Here is a 21,210-nt window from a genome sequence, read left to right on the forward strand (position 1 = left end):
GTGCTCGCACAGGCCGTGGTGAGCCTCGGCCTCGAGTGGTCTTCGCCCAAGCAGCCCGCTCACAACCGGCTGGATGGCTTTTTCCTGCCTGGGGATCGCGCTTCGCCTGCGTCCAAATCAGCGCCCTTTCTTCCTGAGTTACACGAAGAAGTCGTTAAATCCTGGAATGCCCCCTATTCAGCTAGAGTGCGTCCATCTGTTTCTCTGGCATTCCCTGCAGTCGACGATGCCAAAATCATTCGCTGCCGCTGGTCGAAGAGGCGATAGCGGCCCACTTATGCCCGCCCTCTGCTGGACGGCGCGCTAAGCTGGCCCTACCCTCCAAAGCTTGCCGCACGACGTCAAGCCTGCTCCGCCGCGCTTTCTCCGCCACCAGGCAAGCTGCGTCAGCGCTTCATACCATGGCCACACTTCAGATCTTCCAGGCCGATCTCCTCCGTAAGCTGGATGAGAAGGGACCTGAAGCGATCTGCTTGCCGGACTTGAGGACCTCGCTCTCCGTGCCACTAAGTCCGCAGCACAGGCCATTGGGCGAACTATGGCCTCTCTCACCGTGACTGAGAGGCACCTTTGGCTGACGCTCTCGGAGATGGCCGAGTCCGAGCGCACTGCGTTCCTCGATGCCCCGCTTTCTCCCGCCGGCCTCTTCGGATCCTCCGTGAAGGACTTTGCGGAGAGATTCGCCGAGGTACAGAAAGTATCACAGGCTATGAAGCACTTCCTCCCGAAGCGCTCCAGCTCTGCAGCAGGCCGTGCGAAACCGTCTGCACAGAGCTCACAGCCCCAGCCGCCGCCCACTGCCGCCACTTCGCAGCGCCGCCAGGCCCGAGGCGCAAGGCCGCGCTCCCGCTCATCCGGCCGCCGCCCCACCATGCGCGGCCCGCGGCCCAGGATTGTGGTAAAGCCAGAGGCCCCGAAGTCGTCCTAGCACGCCTAGGAAAACGACGGTGTTCGAGTCCCGCTGCAGCCGGACTTCCACCAAAGCTATTCGCTCGTCCAGTTCCAGCAAATGCGACTGGTCCAGTGTTTTCTGCAGCCAACAAGCCGGTTCTGTTGCCCGCTTGCCTGCACACAAAAGCTGTTTTTACGGCTACCCAGATAAATCCCCAAGAGAGTGTATTTTCTGGTGTCCCGGCCACGGCCGATGGTGTTTTATGTGTAGAAAGAATGCCCACTGCCCAGTGCCCATCACTACACACAAGCACAGCCTGTCACACAAGGCTCGCGCACATAAAATCGACCCAGATCGATTGCACATCAAACGTGGTAAATGTGCCCACTACCCAGTGCCCACACACACTACGTTATGCATGTCTCACGGTTTCTGTAAAAACGAAACCAACAGGCAACAGGCATTCGCAGGCAATCTGCCCGCTGTTATCAGCGCGCCCCCTGCCTCGAATGTCACGAGCGCGACGCTTGTGTTACAGCACACCGAAGCCTCTCCATCGCTGAGCGAACGGAGCGCGCTTCGTACTCAACCCCTAGCTATTCATGCAGATGCATGGGCAAAGCTGCCCGGGGTTTCGAAGTGGGTGCTAGACATTATAAAAAGAGGCTATTCGCTGCAGTTTCGCCGGCGCCCTCGCCGTTATACGGCGCGCGTCGAGACCACGGTAAAAACAGAAGTAGCACATTTACTTCGAGCTGAAGTGGCGAAACTATTGAGCAAAGGGGCCATAGAGCCTCTCTCTCAAGTTCAGAGTGAAGGAGGGCTATACAGCAGATACTTCCTGGTACCGAAAAAAGACGGGGGTCTCAGACCCATACTAGATCTAAGGCAACTGAACAAAGTGCTTGTGAAGCGATAGTTCAGGATGCTCACAACCAGAAAAATCCTCGCGCAGATTCGCCGAGGAGACTGGTTCGTATCAATAGATCTGAAGGACGCGTATTTTCAAATACAAATAGCGTCACGTCACAGGCGATTTTTGAGATTCGCCTTCGAGGGCCAGGCATATCAGTACACAGTCCTGCCATTCGGTTTGTCCCTGACACCCCGTACATTTACGAAGTGCATGGACGCGGCGCTCGCACCCCTCAGAATGAAGGGCTTGCGAGTACTGAACTATTTGGACGATTGGCTGATTCTAGCGCAATCTCGCTCAGTGCTCATAGAGCACACGACCATTTTACTCGATCACCTCGAGAATTTGGGTCTCAGAGTCAATTGGGCGAAGAGCTCTCTGTCCCCCAGTCAGACGATATCTTTCCTGGGCACAGAGCTGAACTCGCTGTCTATGATTGCGCAACTATCACCACAGCGCGCGGCGGACGTTCAGTACGCATCAAACTCTTTCCGCTGCGGCGCATCTGTCCCGCTCAAGAAATTTCAGAAGATGCTGGGTCTCATGGCCTCAGCATCCTCAGTGCTCCAGCTGGGCCTGCTCCGCATGCGCCCACTGCAGTTCTGGCTGAAAGCGCGAGTCCCACGCCGAGCGTGGAAGTCCGGTTCGCTTCATCTCAAGGTCAATCAGAGGTGCGTTGCGGCTCTGAAACCTTGGAAAGTGGACGGCTGGTACCGATCAGGTGTAAACCTGGGGACTTCCTCGAGGGTGAATAAGGTGGTGTCTACGGACGCATCCACCTCGGGATGGGGAGCGCTGCTCGAGGGCAGACCGTTCTTCGGCCAGTGGTCAGAACGGTAGAAGCTCCTGCACATAAACTGCCTCGAAATGCTGGCAGTAGACAACGCGCTGACGCGTTTTTGTCCCCAAATAAAAGACGAGACGTCTCTACTCCTCGAAATGGTCAGTGTTTTCGGGCTGGTGCACAGCCCGTGGCGTGTCACCCACAGACTGTGGAGTGATGGAGGTGCTTTCCTTCCTACAAGAGCTGTTGGATAAGGGTAGAACCCCTTCCACGCTCAAAGTTTATGTGGCGGCTATAGCAGCGTTCTCAAGAACAACGCTCGGTCAGTCGATAGGAAGGAACGATTTAGTCATCCGCTTCCTTAGAGGGGCTAAGAGACTGAATCCTCCCAGACCTCCCTCAGTCCCTGTATGGGACCTTTCTACGGTACTGGAAGCCATGAAAGGTGGCCCATTCGAGCCTTTGCAGACGATTGATCTGAAACATCTGTCTTTCAAGACCGTATTTCTGCTGGCTCTCGCTTCATTGAAGCGCATAGGAGACTTACACTCGCTCTCAGTGAGCGCGACGTGCATGGAATTTGGGCCGAATGACTCTAGGGTTATACTCAAACCTAAGCACGGTAATGTTCCAAAATCCCTCAACACACCGTTTAGGGCGCAGGTCATTTCCCTGTCAGCCCTACCGGTCCCTGATGAGGAAAGAGACGCGAGCCTCCTTTGCCCAGTCAGGGCGCTGCGAGCTTATGTGTCTCGTTCGTCTGCTTTCAGGCAGACAGAGCAGCTCTTTGTTTCGTTCAGCGGGCGTTCTAAGGGACTAGCCGCGTTGAAACAGAGCCTATCCAGATGGATAGTTGATGCTATTGCGCTAGCATACGCTTCCAAGGGCGAGCAGTGCCCTTTGGGTGTCAGAGCGCACTCCACGAGAGGCATGGCCTCTTCGTGGGCCAGGTCGAGTGGGATTGCCTTGCAAGATATTTACGGGGGCAGGCTGGGCCTCCCCGTCTACATTTATAAGGTTTTACAACCTAGAGGTTCCCGCCCTGCAGACCAGGCTGCTGTCGTTCTAGTTAACCAGTATTGTCTGCCCTGATACTATCAGCCAAGAATGCTGTGTCTGCTGAGCGCAGCTCAATGATCGACAGTGTAAAATAATAGCACAAGATGTGTTTGGGCAAATTGTGTAAGACCCACATTTCCCCATCAGTTCAGGCCGTACACCGCCCTGTCTGTATGATGTAACAAGCGTCTAAGCGACGCTGCTATGTGTGGAAGAGTACGGTTTCGCCCCTCCCTCTTCCCAGACTCCCTGTGAGTTCCCTGGGTGATTGTGCACTGTATGAACCCCGGGCTTTCGCCCTTGGGTCTATGGTGTCAGATCCCTGCACGCACGGCGTTTTGCATTGGGTCCCCTAGCGTAAGATATATTACGCAGTACGAGAGACCTCTCGTAAGAGAACGTACTCGGTTACTAACGTAACCTCGGTTCTCTCTAGAAGAGGGAACGAGTACTGCGTATCTTGCCGTGCATGCACACGCTCTGGTTGCTTCGATGATGAAAAACCAGATATTAGCTGCCTGCGAGCTGTATTTATAGGCCTATACCACGCCCTTTTCGGCGGGATGTGACGCAGCGGGCGCGAAGCACCCTCATTGGGTCTGGCGTTACGCCAGGCCTCGCTCGATAGGCTGCTGCAGTTGCCGCAGAACAGCCAATAGGCGCGCGAGCTGCCTCGCCTATGTCTGTATGCTGCTGCAACGCGTTTTGCATTATTGAAAAATTAAGGATAATTTTTGGCTTCAATATCTCGCGGAAAAAGGATTTTCCCCTAGCGTAAGATATCTTACGCAGTACTCGTTCCCTCTTCTAGAGAGAACCGAGGTTACGTTAGTAACCGAGTACGTTTTTGACTGTGCAAGAGCGTGCAGGACGGTACAGTATCGTGCTAATGTGTGTTTTATTATGGTTAATTGGTAAAGAGTGATGTTTAAGGAACAATATGGACAGTGTGTGCACTATATCTGCAAGGTCTGGACTTCATATTTCTATGTTGTGAACTAGAAAGAATTAGACACCACGGGAAGCTAATTAGCAAAAATGTTTATAAATTGAAGCACAATATGGAGTTTGTATGCATCCATTACTTGCTCACTCTTGTTACCAATACTAGCGGCTTAGTGGAAGCCGAAACAGTAGTGCTCATATTTGTGTTTTCTAATCCATTTATACTGTTTTTGCAACAGCGAGCGTGCAGCTCCGCAGCGCGCCTTAGCAGGTGAGCGAAATTAGACTAATTAGCAGCACACGCCAGAAACCTTCAGACAATAGAAGCGGCGCGAGTTTGTTCAGGTTTGCAACGCAGCTAAGAGCAGCAGAAGAAAGAAGAAATCGCTAAAGAATCACGGAATTAAAACTTATGGGAAAAGGAAAAGATCAAAAGGGCTACCGGTAAGCTCACATCTCTTTACTGGACTCTGAAGACTGTTTGATCGCTAGCTACATAGTAGTCTGTATGGGCAAGCGAAATGTATGGTCTGTTGATAGAGATGCATTGTTAATTGCACTATTAATAGATTGAAGGTAAAACATTTCTGTAAATTGGGTAAATTTAGTAGTTGCCATTACACTTGGCTAAAATCTTTGTGTAGGTATAAGCTGTTTAAACTAATAAACCTTGGTCCAAGATGTTTCCATGATGAAGTGTATAAGGATTAGTAAGAGTCTAGCGAATTTTGCTTCATTGAAATACAAGGGGTAAATGTTTAGCTTTGTACGAAGAGACTTAACCATTTCTGAACAGAAGTAATCTTATGCTAATCTACAGTAAATTGATGTCAGAATCCAACGTCAGATTGACCGTAATCTCCAACATTGGACAGACGTTGTGTTGTTGTTGAAAATGAAAATCGGGTTGACGTCAGAAACCAACATCAGTCGGGTTCTAACGTCAACCCGACTTTCATTTCCAACCAAAATGCAACCCCTGCAACCAAAATCATCCCCTGACTGATGTTACTACTTTCTACTCAAGGAACTTGACAGAAATGTAGTGGAGTAAAAAGTATGGTATTTGTACTTACAAGTTTAAGTAAAGTTTCCAGAAAAAATAATACTCAAGTAAAGTACAGATACTCAAAAAGTGTACTTAAGTAAATGTACTTTGTTACTGTCCACTTCTGCGTTTCTCCTATAGGCTACAAATGCAGCATGCAAACAGAAGACAGTTTTTAACATCTGCAAGATTATGCTGATGTTGGATATTTAAGCAAAACAGCTCCTGAATGAATGCAATGAAAAGAAAAGGCCACAAACTTCCACAGCTTCTTAAACATCGGTGTGTTTTTAGTGCACATGCTTTACTTACTTCACACTTTATTTATCAGTGGATTCTGGATTCTTGCAACAAAAGAATCAAAATGATAAATTGAGATTTAAGAGTCTCAATAACTGTCTCATTTACTTTAGTCCATTTGAATTTGTCCACTAAATGCAAAGTGTCTGCTTCAACCATTACTTACTTGTCAGGGTGCAGATTTCTTGTTCAGCAAATCTCTAACATGTGAAGACAATACAGAACACAATTAAATCACCAGGAGAAATACAAAATAAAAACACCATAAACTATCAGCTACAGATATTCTCTCTTCCATTAAATAAAGTAAAATAAGTAAAATGTTCCGTTATTATTTTTGTGCCGTTGTGTTTGAATGCAAATCACATCTCCGTTTTTAATTGGTTAACAAGCACTACATGGATTTAGTACAGTTTTTTACTCACAGTAAATTCCACGGTGTTCTTATGAGAAGCAGAAGTTAGAGTTAATTAGATAATTAAGTGATTAATTGAGTAATGATTAGAACTACAACGGACTTCCAGCCACAGCTTTAGATTAAATCAACTGAAAAGACATTACATTTCTCTTATTACAAACCAGACTGACTTTATTTCTGTCATTTGTCTACAGTTCATTTTGAGAATCAACAGAGGTTTAGATGTTGATGTTTTATTGAAAATGTTTGGTCACCATTGTGGTCCTTTAGTTAGGGCAGTTTGACTTTTTTTTATTTTATTTTTTTTATCATCAGTTTGTGGGTTTTTGTAACAGTGTTTACTGAAAAACATAATTTGTTGCGAAATAATCCATAAACAAAAACTATCAGATGATAAAGTTTTCATCATATGTTTGACTAAAGTTACCACTGACCAAAACTGGTTATTTGTTAATAGATTTTCACCAATATAGAACAGAGATTATGATTTATAATACATTCTAGGAAAAACTAAATTTAGACGCACACAGACATCAAGAATCAGCATATGAATCTCAACAATGGTGTGTCACCATGTCACCATTGTTGAGATTCATATGCTGATTCTTGAAGTTTGTGTTTTTAAAGACTTTTTATGACAATTATCTTTTGACCTGTACCATACACCATGCCTTTCTTAAGCTTTCATAAAAGGAAGAGATAGACTTCAAATTAAAACTCCTACAATCAGTCCAAAATATATTTCTTCTAAAACCCCACCCTCCAACCTTACTTAAAAGGCAACAGGCTGGTCCAAACCATGAAATACCAGGACTGTATAAAAACCTTTGAACAAACTGTAGCCTAAAAGCTACTTTCCTTATAAGGTCAACAACCCCTTGACCACCTTCTTCCTTTGGAAGGTACAGAACATTCCGTGGTAACCAATGTAATCTATCCCAAAAGAAAATGATCATCTTGACCTGTATTTTTCCAAGAACCCGTTCAGGAGGCTCTAAAACTGTTCATCTGTGCCATAATGAGGAGGCTACTACATTACTAATAATCAATGCTCTCCCCTTAAAGGACATTTTAGGAAAAAGCCATTTCCACCTTTCAAATCTTCCTTCTACATTTTTCAAGAACATTTTCCCAGTTTCTTTGCATTATTTCATCACCCCAAAATATTGCAAGATATTTCAGACCTCTTTGTGACCAAACCATTTCACCTGGTAATACCAGTTCTCCTAGCCTAGTTTACACCAGACCCTTCTCAGTCGTACCTGAGAGTGGGTCTGGGGAAGCTTCATTCACATCCCATTTTCAAAGGGGCATCACCAACGGACGTCGCTCAAATGCCTCTAGGCGCAATTGGATAGACCTAAAACCAATCAAAGCGATTGTCATCGTGTAAAGCCCGCCTCAACGTTTGTGATTGGTGCCAAAATTTGGAAAGATTGGACATGGGCTTGAATGGGCTCTTGGCCAGACTGACTTGTCTAAATTTGTCGGAAGTTCGTCTGGGTTTTCCCAGGCTACAGTTCTCCTTCATTCCATTTTCCAACACTATATGCTAAACTTTTGGGCCAATTTACTTTTGCAGATAAGATTTTTCCATAAATGTTAATATCAACCAGCTTGTCAATATCATACTGTCCACTGGTTAAAACTAAAACATCATCTGCATATGCTGATAGCTTTATAGGTGGAAAGGTACTCTCATATGTAAAACCATTTTAGGTCGAGGTACTCAACGGGCACATTTGATAAATCCACTGCCTCCTCCTGAAACACAGAACCAGACACAGACGAACAAGCAGACACTAGACAGGACTCATAACACTGATTGCTCCATGTGGAAATGGAGCTCTGGCGCCAGTCCACTCTGGGGTTGTGTTGAGTTAACCAGGGGTGACCAAGAACAACGGGTGCAAGTGGAGAGTCCATGAGTAGAAATGACAATGTTTCAGTATGATTGCCTGATGTGGTGAGTGTGATGGGTCCGTTGGTGAGCAAAATGTTGGGTACTTCTTGACCATTGAGAGCGTTGACAGATATTTCATGAGTGAGAGATGTGATCGGAATCTGAAGTCTGTGAGCAAGCTTAAGGTCCATGAAATAACCCTCCGTTCCAGAATCCAATAGGGCTTGACAGTCATGCGTCTGGGTAGTCCATCTCGGTCTTACCGGGAGGAGTGTGGACGATGAGGTCTTCTCGGTGGAGATCCCACCCACTAGTAGAACACGGAGACAATAATCCAGGCGGGACGTTGAACACTGAGAACGTGTCTTCGCGTTACCAGAGCGGTGTGGCAGGCTAAGAAGCCTCTAGGGCGGTACCGGTGACCAGGGAGGCGCCGGCAGCTCAGGAGACCAGCAAGGATCGGCCTCCTTGGCCTTGCCATGGGGGTTTGGCTCTTTAACAGTATTTATGCACAGAAATGACAAAATAAAGGCGTAAGATGTTGAAGTGTTGGTATCTTCCTCCTTCAGCTCTGATGCACATGACGCTCTCACAGACTCATGTGTTTTACTTTGTGCCTGAGAGCATGAGCTGGTCCGAGGCTCAGACACACTGCAGACAGCATTACACGGACCTCGCCACCATTGATGATCTCACGGATCATCAAGAGTTTCTGCACACTCTGCGTGCTGGTTTCGGAGCAGAATGGATCTGGACTGGACTCTATCGGACGGATGCCGCTGCTCCCTGGATCTGGTCCGATCAGAGCGAATCCTCCTTCAGACCATGGGCCATTGGACAGCCGAACAATAATGGTGGCAGCCAGTTTTTCACCAATATAGCTTGAATTAAACATCATGTTTTACATGATGTTTAATACAAGCATTTGAACAGTTTAATAAGTCAACGTGTTTGTCTTTCTCATAGGTGTCTCGTCATGAGGAACAGCTTCCAGTTTCTTCTTTTCTCAGGTTAGTTTATGGTTTTGTAAATGTCTTCATTTCAGAGGTGTAAAGTCCAGTGGTCAGAAAGTAAAAGTCCTGCCATATGTTTATTCCACCAATGGACTTATCCAGCTGATTTCACTGGTTAGCTCTCTCTCCTGGCTGAAAAACTAATTAGCAAAATCCAGGTTATTGGAACAAAATACTGAGGAGGACTTTTACTTGCTGTACCTGGAGTTTACACCTCTGGTTACTTTCTCATTCAAAATGATTTTCCCATCCGAGTAGCAAAACAGGGAACGTTCTGGCAAAGTTTTGACCAATCGTTCTTCCAGTAACCTCAATAGAATGTTCGTTCAATGTTATTTGGATCTTTAATAATGTTCTGAAAGCGTTAGCACAACAACATTATTTGCACATCAATCATGGGATGTTTTTATTTCTGAAACATTTTGATTGAGTGTTGGAATGATCAGAGAACATTCTAAAGTAACGTTCACTTAATGTTTGAAAAATTATACAATGGAATGTTCCCTTTAAATTAAAATGTTTTGAACATTTAAAAAAAAAAAATCACTATTTTTGTTAGCTGAGGAAAGGGGGTGAAACAGATATTTTAATTATTTTAAGGCCCGTTCACACCGAGGAGGATAACTATTAAGATAGCGATAAAGATATTAAAGAATAGCAGAGTTCACAGCACAACTATAACGATAACGGCACAGAGAAACGATGTCGCTGGAATCACTTTCAGAACGATTTTATCCAGCTGATGAGCGATGAAAACATTGACAGCCAATCAGAATCCATCCTGCTGTAACGAGCTTGAGCATTTAAAGCGACAGACGAGCGTGCGCTTATAATAAACAGAACAATATCTTTAGCTGGTGTGAAAGCTAATATATTTGTAGTTGTCGTTCTTGGTGTGAACGGGCGAGCAACAAGCCTCACAAAAGTTACTAGAAGGATTTTAGGCTAATTGACAAACCCATTTACTTATGCAAAAGAGTTTCACCTCACACTTTTAATGTTAATGCATTTAGACAGTAGGTGGCACTGTTGTATTACATTTCACAGAGCTGCCAAGTCAGTGAATAGACTGCATTCGTTTTTACTAGGTTTGTCTTAATAAATGCAGGGCCTGAATTTCGTTTTTTAAACTGGGAGGGAATTCCACCGCTTACATGGGTCACATGGGGGGGATCTAAAGATTATTAGCCTATGCATCATACATTCGGTCTTCTTCGCTAACCGAACAATCCATTGTCTGTGGCTGTGTTGCTGCGCATAACAATAGAAAACAAGGAGAAACGTGCAGTCACATGCTCAAACAATCAACAACGTCTCTCTAGATGTGTAAAAACAAGTGGAAAGCGCGAGCGCGCCGCTCTCTCCTTTCCACAAGCGCTTGCTGTCCCGTGGCGTCTGTCATTGCTATGCAACAGTGGCGGCGCCAGGGGGGAGCTAGGTGGTGCTGTAGCTCCCCCTATAATAGCCATAGCACCTGCCCAGCACCCCCAAGAAATGTCTGTAATTTTTTTATATTTATATTTTAATGTCATGTTTGAATAGTCTTTTTCATGTTGTTAAAAATAGGAATTAAATAATCATTTAAAAATCGCGAGCGGACGCGCGCGGGCGGGCACGGGCGCGGTCGCCATGAGCGCTGAGCAAGCAGGAACGAGTAACGTTAGTGAGTTGTCGTCGAAAAAGATGGATAAAGCAAAAAAGCTGTCGGGGACTAAAAATAGAAAAAGAAAGAGGAAAAGGAGATGGCATGTCAATTGATGTGACAGCAGCTACTGTAAATAAGTGGATTATTTACAGCAACAGGTAGGATTTAAAGTGTGACGTCCAGGCATGTAGGCTACTTGCCATCGGTACTACCGGGAGATTCCCGGTGGGCCGACGTGCTTTTTGGGCCGATACATCTCATACTCTTTTTTTTTTGTCTTAACGGCCCATAAAACTAGTACATCGGCGGCCCATTCGTTTTGTTTTGCTTAATTGGCGGCGCATGGGTTAGTGCCGGTGTAATGCATTGGTTAAAAAAAGTCAGCGTTAGTTTTTTTTTTTTTTTTCTGACACCCCATGAAACACGTAGCTCAGCGGCCCATTGGTTCTTTTCTTGATTGACACTGGGCTGGCCCAATCACATCTTTAATGTGAAGTATAGAAATATACTCTTTCAAATATATAAATTAGTACAAAATTAATTATGGAAGTTTCCTTTATTTTTCAGTGCATTTACAATATATGGCTATTACTATCATGGGATTAATATTATAGGCTAACTATTATTATGTAGTAGTGTAATGTAGACACTGTAACTAAAAGAGGTTTGAATTTTTCTTTGTTTAATTTGCACACTGAATATGGGTTGGAGCTTTTAATTTTTAACTCTCAAAGTGCACCAGATTGATGACTGCCAAAATTGTTGCTGCATACCCCTCTGGGTAGTTGCGTCCCTGTTTATATCCCTTGCGTTCAATACTTTTACATATATATACAGTATATATATATACTACTTATAGTCGCAGAACGAGTACAGTTAATGCGGGCATGTACGCATGTGTATACTTTCATTATGGTGTTGTTCATGATGGCGTTTCATTATGGTGGTCCAATGCGACCTCCAAAATGAAACGCCCCAAAATTCAAAGCACCTTCTTTTAAGTGTTGAGCATCCCCATAGCACCTGCAACAGAAAATCTCTGGAGCCGCCACTGCTATGCAACCATGAACTCCGATCTCCATGATGACAAGGAAGTATCAGCAAAAGATTTAATTGATTTCTAGCCCTTGCATTAGCTTTACTGCTAGATATATTTATGGAGATGAAAAATAATAAGGTGCCCTGTACAGCTATGATCAGCAGTTGGTTCGTTGCTGCCGCGCTCTATCACTCGCACTGATTGAGGAATTAAATTCGAAAATAAAAGACAGTTTGACATCGTTTTTCTCGCATTTTTTCTCGCATCTCGCATCTATCCACTACCTGCTAACGTTAGTGCACTGCACCCGAGCAAGCACACTTTGCAGTTCCTCCGGAAATGCATTTTTCTAGTTATTATTATTATTCCCGGGAGAAAAATTTTGGCCAGCTCCTGCGCCTAGGCCCTTTGAGACAGAGACACCGTTCCAACTTTAAAATGTACGGTCAGTACCGGTGTAAGTTGCTCGCGAAGATGACATCACGAGTCCATGTCGTTTGTCCGCCATAGTGGATTGAACAGAAAGCGAAACTAAAGTTTCACAGGTCACAAATTTGGTCCGAACTTCACGAAACTAGACGTACATGATCCTTGGAGCAAGCCTCACAAAAGTTACTAGAAGGATTTTTGATTCTCGAACCCGGGTCTCCGGCATAAGAGTCAGTCGCTCTAACAACTACTAGCTGGCCTCCGTTACATTCGCTCCCTTCGGATTGGAATCTCACTTAAGATGGCGGAATACCCTGTGAAGTCCACTTCGCAGTCCACTTAAGGTCAAATGGAACGCACCTTATTTCCCACAATCCAACACAATAAGGCGATAGAGCGCGAATGAAAAATAAACAAAAATGTCACCATGGCAACGGTGCACGCGAGTTAGAAAACAATCATTTATAAGACCAGACACCTGGTTATTTATTTATACCGTTATATCTATATTTGAATAAACAAATGTGTTGTGTGTAGTGTTTTGTTCTCTTTTATTTTCACATATAAATGTAAAAAGTAAATAAATATGACAAGCAAGTGTTTTTATTATCTTTTTTTTTAATCAAATAACGCAATAAACGTGAAAAATACATACATACAATTGTTACAATTCATACAGCCAAAAAAAGGAAATATTAAAGATGGGTAGGTAATGTTTATGACAAATTGTCTGACCTCTCTGGCGCGTGATAATTATGTCAGCGTCCGAATTCTTTGCTGATGAAGTGCACTCAACTGCCATTCACTATGTAGGGATTAGTGAACGAGTGAGCGGTTTCAGACACAGCTAAGGAAGTATCAGCAAAAGATTAATAGATTTCTAGCCCTTGCATTAGCTTTACTACTAGATATATTTATGGAGATGGAAAATAATAAGGCGCCCTGTACAGCTATGATCAGCTGTTGGGCCGAGCATTCAATGTTGTGACGCTGCAAGCTGATGGTTCGTTGCTGCCGCACTCTATCACTCGCACACCATAAAGAGCAAATTGTTTTTTAATGTTTCAATTTCGTGATTAAAATGACATAATTTGGAAGCGGATAATTTCTTCACAAACAGCTCATTATGACTCAATGTTAGAATGCTGCACCTACACTCGATAGTGTGAATAAGATCAGCACAACGCAGACCACTGCATTGACAGGGTAAAACATATGATCTGTCTACGGCCAGGGCTCAGCGGAAGACAGAAAATGCCGGTCCAGCGCTGATTGAGGAATTAAATTCGAAAATAAAAGACAGTTTGACATCTTTTTTCTCGCATTCTTGCATTTTTTCTCGCATCTCGCATCTATCCACTACCTGCTAACGTTAGTGCACTGCACCCGAGCAAGCACACTTTGCAGTTCCTCCGGAAATGCATTTTTCTAGTTCAAATTGTCATCGTTTTAGCTAATACCTTTTGAACTTTTTTTTATTTATTATTTTGCTACTTTTTAATGTTCTCTAAACCTTTCTGAAACGTTCCCATAATGTTTGCAAAATTCTGAAATGGAGTTAAAGTTCGCATAATCAAGAATTCTTTTTTTTAGAACAGTCAAAAATAAAGTTTTTATAACTTAATGAGAACATATTCCCAGCGGGGACAACTTTAAACCAGATCATGATCATGAGATCTGCTGATCAAAACTCTGAAAATAATGATTCTAAATGTTTATTAACTTAGTGTTGAGCAAATCATACACATTTATGTCTAACAGAGCAAGACATTTTATTTATGGAAGAAGTTCTGCTTAATTATTGATTGTACATTGTTCTTTATGACTGAATTCCTCATCCGTGTGTTCGTCCCACAGATCGGAAGAGACAGATTGTGAAACTGGAGGTGAAATCAAGTCAAAATCTGAATGATCCGGAAGTGATGAACAAGATTTTAGCCGAGGTGAGATTCGCTCTGCTTACCACTCGTAATTCCACTGCAGAAATATTGTTCAAAGTTTGTGTTCTTCAGATGGAGCAGATCCTGAAGGAGAAGGGAGTGTCAGGAGAAGCTAAACTTTCGTGGAGAACCCAATCCGATGGGAATGTCTTCCAAAAGAAGGACCAGAAGAGTGACGCCACGAAACAGACCTGATTTTCCTAATTTTACGGAAAATAACTTTAAAAATAACGTTTAGCGGTTTACAGAGCAAATGCAGGAATGGTAGCTGAAGTCTATCACTATTTCCACATCTTTTGTTTGGATGTTGTATTTGTGTTTCAGCTTTCAGGTTCTTGGTATGGATGTTTATTCAATTCTGGATATTGTTTCTGCATTTAATAATCTCTTGTAATAATCTCTAATCTGTTGTAATTGATAAATTCACTGCACTTGATGTCATTGACATATTTTATAAATTCACTATGATATAAAACGTTGAAGTTATGGTGACATAAAAGGTTAATAATTTCACTTAATTTAAATTTTTTAATCTCATAATTATTACTTAGTCATTATTAAATGCATATGACTTCATATTTTTTAAGATTTAGCAAAGCATGATTTTTGTTTTGTTTTTTGTGGCAGATATTGGCTTCCATAGGCAAACAGTTAAATATAAAACGTATTTAATGCTAGAATTAACTATTTCCTTCTTAAAATAAATGTGACGTAAAATTGACAATCGGTATTTTCCGATTTTTGAGTATACTGCTAATGTCATTTTATTATGGTCATGCTGTACACAAATGTCTCGGTTAACAAACAACATAAAGACAGTATATTTTAAATAATTGTTTAATGGCATCTTTTTATGAAACGCCACTATCACTGATATTAATATAGCTACTGATGTCTCGATGACTCTGATGTCTCAAATTTTAAACATTTATTAGGCTTCAAAAAATATAACAACTTTAAATTTAAGTGAACTTAAAACAAACCTCACATAATCCCATAATAAATGTTATATTTACCTGTGCCTTTCCTGTCTAACAGGTTTGAAATATACAGAAATTGAAAAAGATTATCAAACATAAATTATAAATTAAATAATTATTCATTTAAATATTTTTTTATATTAAATTTAAAATACAATTTTATTTGATTAATCCGTTATTTAGTCAAAAGCAGTTAGTAATTTTCTCTGTTCCCTTTGTTCTTTGGTTAACTTTACTGACAGAGAATTAGTGGCTGCTGTCACTTTAAGATCTGCCGCTGCTGACAGGATTGACAGCACTACTTCATTCATTACTGACAGAAAATGTTGTGGTTTAAAGTGGTCATTTAGCTCATTTACATGGTAGGCCTACTGAATGTTTTAGTTCTTGTTTTTTTAGTAGGCTAAATATTTAGCTAACAGTCTGAAGTTACCAAGCAGCAGTGTAACATCAACAGGTGTAGACAGAAAATATGATTATCCTGACCTGAGCTAATTTACTGAATCAACCAATCAACTTGCATCTCCTTTCCTTTCCCCTAAAATCACTGGCATTTCATCGCTGTCTGTGCCGCAACCGCCATACCTGCTCAATAGAACGTTCAGTGAGCTATTTTTAGAGTGTGCACGCGACGTTCCTGGACGCGTGCATCTACACAGGCTCGGCCCTGCTCCTCTGTGGCGATGACGGCGTACGGTTAAAAATCATAAAGGAATTTGAAAGTTGGGGGGACACAAACGGGATTTCGAAAAGTGGGGGGGGGGGCATGTCCCCCCTGTCCCCATAGGAAATGGGTGCCACGCCGATGGGGCATTGAAGGCCCACAGAAGCATAAGCCAACGTGATGGCGTCCACTATCCAGCGGGATAGTCTCTGCTTCGTGACCGGAAGCCCTTTGGTGCGACCGCCGTAGGATACAAAAAGCTGCTCTGACTGTCTAAAATGGGCAGAGCGCTGTATGTATACTCATAAAGCCCAAACAGGGCAGAGTAAGTGAAGTTGACGCTCGTCTTCCGAATCGGGAAGATGGACAGTGTAATAACTTGTGCTCTGAAAGGCGTAGAGAGCACTTTGGGCACGTTGCCATGCCTCGGCTTGAGGATGACCTCAGAGTCGTTAGGCCCGAACTCGAGGCAGGAAGCGCTGACGGAGAGCACTTGCAGGTCGCCCTCTTGCTTGACCAATGCTAATGCTAGCAGTAGTGTGGTCTTAAGCGGATCTCGGCCAAATGTAGTGGCTCAAATGGAGGGCACAAGGGCCGTTGATAGATCCCGAGAGGGTACGGTAAGAGGACGAGGCGGGTTGAGCCTCTGTGCCCCTTTCAGAAAGCAGACGACCAGGTCGCTTCTCCCCAGCGATTGGCCGGCCACAGGATCATGGAAAGCTGCTATGGCCACCACATAGTCTTTGGACGTGGAGGGGTGTGATCCGCGTTCATTAGCTCTTGCAATAAGGAGATTACCAGGGGTACTTCGCATGAAAAAGGGTTCTGGTTCTGGACTGAGCATCAGTCAGAGAAAACAGACCCACTTAAGACTGCAGAGACGTGTCGTGGACTGAGCTCTAGCCTCTGAGATAGTTTTCAGGACTCTCGCTGGGAGGTCCTTAACCCCCTGGGGTCGCGCTTTTTTTCTTATCAGTGCTAAAGAGACTCAAATAACTCCGTTGATTTTTGTCATTCAGGCAAGTGTTATCATTCAAAACTGTGAAATGACTTCTTTTATTTGTGTACACTAATAATAAAAACAAAATGTTGTTTTTCGTAAAATAAAGAAAATAAACATGGTGCACGTTCTGTCGTCTCTATCAATGTGAAGTTCATTCTGAAACGCGACAGAAAACGATCTGCAACTCAGCAAATGCTTGTCACTGTGACATGAAACATATGTCTTTACAAAGCTTGAAGTCACCATTCTTAAATGATGTAAATCATATCAAAAACAAATATTCTCTGTTTAAGTAATCCGTATGATAGCAACGACATGTACAGTTTCTCAAACGGGTCCTCATTAACTCTGTGACCACACCCACGTGCACATGAGCGATTGATATGCAAATAGTCCACGTGGAGGAATGCAGAGCTGTAAATGCCCCATTACCTCAAAAACAAAGAATCTGAGACTTCAGTATTCCTCTGCTTTTCTTCGAGTTTGGAAGATTGTGTTTGTGCTGTGCTGTTTACCTTGAATTTACCTCAGAAGAATTAGAAGAACACAATTTGATAATGAGAAAGATTTTTAAGGTAAGACACTCATAATCGTAAGCATGTTATTGTTGCATAAACTTTACATTGTAGCTACTAGTTAAACTGGTGACTAATGATGTACGTTATGAAATGTGATAGGAGGAAAAACATGAAGCCTAATGCTAAATGTTTATACTTGTACGACACGAGGATGTTTTTATGTTCTATAATAAAACACAGCATGATATACAAGTAGGCTAGTATGAGTGTTCTGTCTAATATGGTGAATATTATAATGTTTAGACCTGTGTTTGCTGAATACTGTGTTTGTGAATATCTGCTCAAATGTAGATCTGTATAATATGGTAACAATAATGTTTCATAGTTTGGAGCGGCTTGATCGCTTCAGTAAATGTTCTCTGCACGCGCTGTGAGTTTGAGTCACTGTGCATTTGAAAAGCAAAGCGCCCCAAACATTAGGCGTCATGTTTTTACTCCAATCTCATTTCATAACGTCAAAACGAATGGAAACATTTGAAATAACATATGATAATCCATATATTTGTCTCTAGTGTAGTGTTACTGAAGTGTTCCTTTTTACTGATTTATAGGCCGCCTGCTATCTATGCTATTGTTATTATTTTATCTAGCCCTATACATATATGCCTACAAGGCACAACAAACTTGGTGTTCATTTTATATATATATATATATATATATATATGTATATTAGTACATTTTAAATCGCAATTTTAACCAGAAAAATCTAAAATGTATCCCCAAAACCGTGCAGCCTTAGTTTCTCTTGATATCAGCATGTTTACAGGTGTTGTTTTTTTTGTTTTGTTTTTTTTACCAGATGCCATTTGATGAGTCCTGCTGACTTCACCTTTCACATGAGTCTCTGTACATGAACATGGTAAAATGAAAAATAAAACACCATGGAAATGACAGGTATGTACTGTCAAGTCACAGGTATGTACTGTCAAGTCAGACTGTTCAAGTCTCTGTCTTTAGTTCAGTGTGTTCAGTAATGTGCTTTTTTTTTGTCCTTTGTTGTGCATCTTTGGATTGTTGTGTTGTAAATAAATCCAAACAGTCAAAAAGCCATTATTTTTTAAATCTCCTCATTCTTTGTGCAATGTTCCTCATAATGATAGGGCCTGATAGCACCTGATAGAGCCATTATGGGAGGGTCTTTGTCTTTCTCAGGTGTGAAACACATCAATATTCATGATGATTCACACCTCCTTGCATAAAGCTTTCTTACCCAAAACATGTCTTACAAATTTTAAATCAATATATTGTTTTATCTGAATGAGTACCCAGGATGATTTTCACATAGTTTTGGAGCAAATATTCTAGGCTACGTGATACAATTTTCAAAAGTCTTGTGAAGAATTTTGGGAAGTAGTGGCTCAGTGGTTCATGTAGGTTGTCTACAAACCGGAAGGTTGGTGGTTCCATCCCCGGTTCCACCTGACCAAGTGTCGAGGTGTCCATGAGCAAGACACCTAACCCCAGCTGCTCCCGACGAGCTGGATGGCGCCTTGCACGGCTGACACCGCCGTCGGTGTATGAATAAGTGAATGAATGGGTGAATGTGAGGCAATATGTAAAGCTCTTTGGTGGCCATGACATACCGTGAGCCTCAAACACCATTGTTTCCTATTTCATAATTATGTAAATCTCGTGTTTGCAAAAGACCACTGAAAAATCCCAACATAACATTGACTGTGACGTTGCCGTCGGGATCATTAATATTTATGCCCCGAAAATCTGCATATACCAGCCCATGTTCTAGGCCAGGCAGTATGAACGTAGACCTGCACAGCCAAATCATCAGAAGTTCTGCAGCTGGTATTGTGAAGAAGCAAGCAAGGACAATAGCAAAAATGGCAAATCATAAATATAAATGTTATGTTCCAAACTGTGCAGGGGATGTGAGCATTTTTCATACCCTTCCATAAAATAGAACTGTCAACAGGCATGGTTGATGTTTATCTACAACAGGATACCGCACCATTTTAATTCAAAGTTGTTAGTTTGCTCTGCCCATTTCACCACTGATAGTTTTTCTAACCTGGGACAATATCAAGCAGGCTTCACTCAGCGTTTGATACTGAAGAAGGGGACAATTCCAACTATATTGCCATTACAACCCCTAACGCAAGCAGGAAGTAACATTAGTGATTTTATCCGTTTCTTGATTGTTGAAGCCATTTCTTTTTAAATCGAAAGATTCTGTTCTGCTTCTACTTTAAATGTCACTTGTATTGTTTTATATAGTTGTTTTAGTTCTGGCGCCCCCCTGTGGTAGTTCTCTAGAAATATAAGTGATCACATTTCATGCAGTCAGCTTCTCCTCGATCTCTGGATGCCATCCTTTGTTCTGTGTTTGTAAAAGCATCACCTTTAAGTTAATTCTTCATTACATAATGTTTGATGATATATATTTGCTTATATTTGTGATAGGTTTATTTGAAGCTTTGATTTAAAGTTATTTTTGTGATAGCCTTCAGCTATTAGCCTAACCTTTCTTTGATATAGCATTCAATGTTGATTCCATTCTACTCTGATGTGATAACTTCACTATATGGGTCAATATCTGTATTTATTGCTATTTTCTTTATCCGATAATTCCATTTAAGTTAACATTTGGATTATTTTCAGATAAGAGTTTCATAACTACATGAATGGTCTTTAGTCATTGTATTATTGTTCTGATTATTGTTTATTTTGCTGTTATTTACAGTTTTACTCCTAATTCATAATGTACCTGGGATCTTATTAAATGGCAAAGACTAAGATGAATCCTGACTCATCTGTACTTTATGGATGGAGTTTGGTTGGCTGTTAAATTGCATCTGTTCATGCAAGGAGAACAGTACAGTTTCTTAGTGAGCTAACAACATTAATGATAATTTACCCTTTGTTGTCGAAATTCGACTTTCGCTTCTGAGAAACCCGGAAATGTGAAAAGGGGCCAAATCAGAAGTGATCCAGTTTATGTCCTATATTGAAAAGTTCTCTTTTCACAACAAGTTTCTTTCAACAGGAAAAATAATAGAGCGCATTGCATTTCGGCCAGTGTTTTCTGTCCCTAAACACTTCATCCTGAGGCTAGTGAGTGGATAATGTTTATTTAGGTGACTTGTTTTGGTCCTGTCCCTACATCCCCTCCTTCACTGCCTGCTTTGACTAGCCAGTCATAGGCTCATCTGTAAGTCAAAATTAAAGTTTACAGGTCAAAATGCAAATTAGTGTTTGTAAACTAATCCCTGTCAGGGCAGGGATACTCAAATCGCTTAGCTCGAGGCTAGTAAATAAACATCTTAAAATGACTTTTTGGCAATGGCTACTGAATTTATTTGGTTTTAAAGGTTTATTAACAGACATCTGTTACTTTTATTTGCTTATAACAGTCTGACTGCTCCCTGGTTTTAAAATATGCCTCTTATAAGGTTTTACTGAAGTGTCTCTTCATATTTTTTTCATATTTATTTCTAAAATCAGGCACAGTAACACCCAAGTGAGTTTTTATACTGAACATTCTTTTACATTGTCCCTGTTAAAGGGTTAGTTCACCCAAAAATGAAAATAACAATCAGTTTTATGAAAAAAAAAAAAATCCTGCCTCTTCAAAGCTTTATAATGGGAGTGTATGGTACCTTTTGAAGCCCCAAAAAGGTCAATCCAACATAAAAGTAATTG

Source organism: Squalius cephalus (genome assembly GCF_949319135.1).
Source record: "Squalius cephalus genome assembly, chromosome: 3".
NCBI lineage: Eukaryota > Metazoa > Chordata > Actinopteri > Cypriniformes > Leuciscidae > Squalius > Squalius cephalus.